A 6,285-nucleotide genomic window follows, 5' to 3' on the forward strand; every position below is an offset into this window, starting at 1 on the left:
AACAGTGTCTGCTACAGTTTTTACTGGAACTCTTGGTATTTCTTCCAGATAACTCAAATTCTGATTGGCCCTTTGTAGAGAGGCTTTTAGGTATGCTTAAAGGGAAAGGAAGGCTGGGTACAGTAGCTCATGTCTATAATCCCAACACTTTAGGAGGCTGAGGCAGGTAGATCACTTGAGGTCCGGAGTTTGAGACCAGCCTGGCTAATATGGTGAAACCCTGTCACTATTGAAATACAAAAATTAGCCATGCGTGGTGGCAGGCAGCTGAATATAGCTACTTGGGAGGCTGAGGTAGGAGGACAGCTTGAACCCAAGAGGCAGAGTTTGCAGTGAGCTGAGATCACACCACTGCACTCCAGCCTGGGCAACAGAGCGAGGTTCCATCTAAAAAATAAAAAATAAATAAAAAAATAAAAAGCAGTGGGGGTACGGGGAGATGTTGTTGATAATAAAACTGTAAAGTTTGGTTAATTTTTTGTCATAGCGAACAACATCACAATGGGGGATAGTGGCAGTCTCTGTTGACGTGTAACACATACTCATCTAATGAAAATGTAATCAGTGATTATCATAAAAGACAGAACACATTAAGAACAATTAGTGCATCCTGATACCTCTCCAGGGCCTTTAATTTTACCCATAAAGTAGATCTTATTATTTGTCACCAACTGATAAGTTTACTTTTTTAAATCAGTCGGTTGACATTTATTGCAGCAGTCTTTGTACTTGTACATAAATATGCCTCAACCCAACCTGAGAAGTGCACAATTATTGTAACATAGCCACAGTAATCATACGTAATAATTGCATTTAATTAATTTAAGATGATTTTATTGCTATTTTCTCAGATTATGGCCTTGAAAAACAGAGCAGCTTCCACTGTATTGAGCATAATTTTGAGCAAATTAAATATCTGGAGAATGCAAAACATTATCTTTATTTCTAATATATCTTCCTGTTAAGAGCTAGGAGGAGGATCTTTGGAGTTTCCTAGCAGCCATCTGAGAAATCCAGAGATATTGTGTTCATAAATAACATCTCAGTAGTTTTACTATTTTGGATTTGAGGGTTAAATTTGGGGAATGTGGTATCAAAAAGAGTGTCACAGGTGGGGGCTGCAGATATGAAGGACCTGCTATCAATCAGGTGACCCTGGATGGACTACCCACTCCCTGCGTCAGTCCAGGATCCCAGTTGTAGTGGGTTCCTCTCTGCAACAGCACATCTTTCTAAAGGGCAAGAATCTGGGTTCCTGATAACCAGCCTCTATCTCCTCCATCCTAGCTTGTCATGGTACACCTGAACCACCCTCCCCTTGAATTTGGGCCCTGGAGTTCAGTACCAAGGCTCATAGCCACAAGGGAAATTGGGAGCTCCCATGTGAAAAGCAGAATTAAGTAAATGCACCTTCTTCCAAAGTCTTAAGTTTGTTTGTAGCCCAGGTGCCCCTGTTTCCAGTAGGGGTATTAGCAATACCAGGCAGCCACTCCCCAGGGTTTGTGTTTCTGAGCTTTCCCATTATCAGTTAATTGGAAATTTCAGGAACTGTCCCTGCTTTACAATGCCTGCTCTGATCTACAGTTTTCTTGGAGACAGAGAGAAGGTGATGGGGCATGCCAAAGAGACAAAAATGTCTTCTGATAATCAGGGGTCAGCAGATGAGTATGAAAGCTAATTATCCCCACTACTCAGGGAATTTAGAGGCTTCCCCTTTTGTCTTTGTAGGAATAGCAGACTTTCTGACTATAATGTCCAAAGTTCTTTACAAGTTGAAGTACAGAAGAGATGAGAAAATGTCTTATGCACGAGAGTTGTTATCCAAAGATCTGTCATAGGAGCAGTGACTCTAGGTGTTCTCTATTCTATTTAGAAGAATTACATTCGATTTTCATTCCTCAATGTGCCCAAGAAATAGAACTACTTGCTGGGAGCAAGAAAGACAAGATGACTTCTGGAAACTATTTATTACGAAAAATGAATTTTCATTATGTAGCAAATTACACTGCAGAAGTATTACAAAGAATTCTCATAGACATGGTATATTAAATCGCAAATCAACAATCATACATAGCCAATTAAAAAATATCTTTGTTGATATCTTTCAGAACCTGGGAAATAATTTTCTGACTTCCTAATTTTTTAGTTTCTATTCAATGGCAGAAAATCTATATTGTGCCAAACCAGTCTGAAAATTAGTAGTTAATTATACGCTGGACATGGAAAAATTTTCTATAACCTGTTAAATACAACACTCCATTCATTGCTTAATTCTCCCCAAATAGCAAAAGGTAATTAAGGCTTTTGTAAACTCTTTTCTTTTTTTTTAGAACAGCCCACAATGACAGAGGAGAATGATTATATTGTTAATTAAAGCTGGTTCATCACTCATGTGGTAAAGCTGACTAACATGGAAACTTAACTATTTTATCATAAAGATTAAAAAAAAAAGTGTTTATCATTTAAATATGTATGTATTCATTTTTATACTTCTTGAAAGGATTTCTAGGAATACAAAGTAAACTACTATAAATTTCTTTTCTCCTAGATGGCAATATTGTTGTGGGTGAGAAACAATTTAGTCCAGGAGAACTATATCTAATCCAGTAGGACACTGTGGAGAATACGAGTGTTAAATTTTTGCTACAAAACTAATATATGGCTGGGAGTAGTGGCTCACACCAGTAATCCCAACGCTTTGGGAGGCTGAGGTGGGTGGATCACCTGAGGTCAGGAGTTCGAGACCAGCCTGGCCAACATGGTGAAACTCCATTTCTACTGAAAATACAAAAATTAGCCGGGCGTGGTGGCAGACGCCTGTAATCCCAGCTACTCAGGAGGCTGAGGCAGAAGAATCGCTGGAACTCGGGAGGCGGAGATTGCAGTGAGCCAAGATGGCACCATTGCACTCCAGCCTGAGGGACAAGAGCGAGACTTCGTCTCAAAAAAAGAAAAAGACTAATATATGGAGATTGATTTATCATTTTATCAAAAAGGTAACCCAAATACTAATGTGACTTTTTTAGACCATCCATTTAACAAATTGCACTAAAAGACTCAAAAGTTATTTTATAATTTATACCCAAACTCATTAATATTGAGTAAAGTTAGTCCAAAAAAATATAAACATTTTATTGCTCATTTAAACTCATTATTTGCAGGTATTATAAACTATAGCAAATGAAGTTTACTTCCCTCAGATATTCTACAATTATTGTATGCCATTAAATTTGTATTTAAAATTCAGTTTTATATTCTAGCAAAACTCTACAATTTGCCTTTTAGACAAAAATACTCTCTTTGTCTTGATAAGCAAAAACACATTAATTACATTGCATGCACTTTTCTAAATACTCAAACTGACTTAATCTCTTAAAGTAGTATAAATGAACATCTGCATTAATCAGAACTAAGGGTACTTTTACATACCGTTCATTCTCCTACTTGATATACTACTATATATACTTGATATACTTGAAATACTACTTGATATACTACTATAATGTGTAAAAATATGCAGCAAAGATATGTTAAAAATTTTGCAAGGCTATCCAAAGATTTTTCACTAATTATCTCTAAATGAAAGATTAGCCAAGTTCATAAAGCTAACTTGGCTAATATTTCATTTTAAACTGACACACTACAGAGTGTATATTAAAATTCATTTTAAACTGACACACTACAGAGAATTTATACTAAAATATAAAAATTTACATTAAAATTGTGTTAGACATGAAATTTGAATTTTTTTTCAGGTAGGGTATGTGTGGTTTTACCTATACGGTATAATTATTTGTAGCCCTATCTCAAGTTACAGGAACAAATGTTTTAAAAAATACTAGTTTAATAATTCAATTCAGTTGAGCCACAAATCCAGTAGGGGACATCTAGAAAGCTTTGATAAGTTAAAATATTTTATAAACCAGAAAAATATGCTAACATTAATTCTAAGATTGTGATAAAATCAGAGCAAAAACATAATTAATTTAAACCAAAATTATCAAACCATATACATTTATCCAAGGATTTCTCGTGATTAAAAATATTACCGAACTTTATTTCAATCAAATTTTTAAAACGCTTCAATTTTGTTCTGAAACACCGAAGTCCTTCACGTTATACAATTCTCTTACCGCCTGCCTTCCCTTGCTTCTCGCCTTCTGCCATAGCAACAAAGTCCATTAATTCACCTCGGAGCTAAATCTCTCTATAATTTTTTTCCTCAGAGCTTCAGTTCAGCAACTTACCTGTGCTTATATAGATAAGCCAAGGAAAACAGAAGCTCCACTAAACTTAAGAAATTGTTTAACTTAATTCATTAATTTTCTCCAGAGATAGGAAAATGTATAATAATTTGTTCAGAAGATATTTACATACATACAACAAGAAGTCATTATCAAATTCGGAGCTAGTGATGATTTTTCTCTCTGCTTTATTATAGACTTTCGTATGCATTTATTTATAGTCTTTATCCAGTCAGATTATAGGTTATGGTACAGATGTAATTTTTGAGGTTGAGTAATACTTTATTGTTGATGTATAGAATATTCCTTACAATTTATTTCAACTCATTTTTATATTTCTGTGAGGTTTTCCTCGTTTGGGGTTTTTTGTCTGAGAAAAGGGAGAGAGAAAGTTAAATGCTTGAAAACCTCTAGAGTTTTCAGAAGCACACAGAACTTCAAACAAACACAAAGCAATTCTCATTAATGCTTTCTTAAGACAAAGTAAAGCCCTATCAAAAATTAGAGCTCTCCATTTTTCAAGCCACGCAAGACTGTCTCCAATAGTTATGGCTTCAGCAGTGATTCAACTTGAGTGTACATCAGAAACACCTGCAAAGCCTAATTAAATGGATTCCTTGACTCACTTGGGAGTACATGACCCAGTAGGTAAGATCTGAGAATTTGCATATCTAAGAAGTTGCCGGGTAATACTGATACCGATGTCTAGGGACTATGAGAATCACTAACCTAGAGTGTTTAAAAAATGACCAATTTCTGTGCCCAATTATCTGCCAAAGTTTCCTAAGAGAAGGAAAACAACAGCAACAACAACAACAAAACAAAAAACAAAGAGAGAAACTGAGGGAAACAGCCATAACTGAGAACTAGTAACGTAAAAACAAATCATTGTAAAGGCTAATTAACTTATTTTCACACCAATGGGGAAAGATTTTAATTTCATTTTGCACCCACAAAAAGCTTTAGAAGTTTTTTCATGTGTCAGAAGGAAGCACATAACCTCCAAATTCACTATCTCTTCTTTGTCTGTTTGCTGTAGTTACTCTTTGCACCAAAGGTTCTGAGCCTGGAGTCTCTGCTTCCGCTGGACAGAGAGGCTCTCTGCTTCCATTGTGGTCTCTCACTGAATGTTCTCATCCACTGCTTCCTCACTCTGTAATATCTGCCCAAGAAGCTCCCGTCTTCTCATCCTCCCATCCATATGCTGACATTCTTTCCAGTCTCTGCATTGTTATGAGAGCTCAGTGGGGGAGGGAGCTGAATGTCTGTATTCAGTCTACAACTATGATCTAGGATACTCTGTGTTAATCATAAATAATTAATGCAAGTTTCTTCCACTCAGCCATAGCTGAGCCAGATTACCCGCAATGCTATCTCATCCCACCGCAGTCTCTATGACTAATTTCTATTACACAAGGTAAGATCAACATTTGAAGTGATTGAGTTTAAACATAAAAAGATGTATTGTCTCCTGCGACTGGGCAGTCTTCAGGGTTAGTTGCTTGAGTGATCAATGATATCATTAAGATTATGATTGGGACATGAAAAAAAGAACTGGCAAATAAGGAGAGAACTTTGGCAACAGAAAGGCATTTGATCCTTGTGTTGTTTTGAGTGCCCCTAAAAGAAAAAACAAATTAAAGGTGGATCCTAACAGAACTGTTAACAAAGAAAGAAGGGAGAGGGTGAATGAGACTCTTGCATCAAAAATTCTTAATTCTTAACACCACCTGTGAAATCTTACCTGATCTGGTTATACTAAGAATAATCATCACACCATTCTGTCTCACATTCTAGAAGGCTTTGTTGTGGTAGAACTGTAAACAACATATAAACATTTCTGAAATATTTTGGTTGTTTTGTCTTCCATAAGCCTCACATAAGCCGTGTGTATGATAACCCATCTTTTGGGCCATTATCTGATTATTACTGCTACCACCTCTCTTGCTTTGCAGAAAGGAGATTCTCTTTCCTTATCAATAGTATTGGATCAGCTCTTCTAATTTCATGATGCCATAAGTATTCAGGAATGATGGAAGAA

This window comes from Macaca fascicularis, chromosome 6, assembly GCF_037993035.2.
Source record: "Macaca fascicularis isolate 582-1 chromosome 6, T2T-MFA8v1.1".
Lineage (NCBI taxonomy): Eukaryota > Metazoa > Chordata > Mammalia > Primates > Cercopithecidae > Macaca > Macaca fascicularis.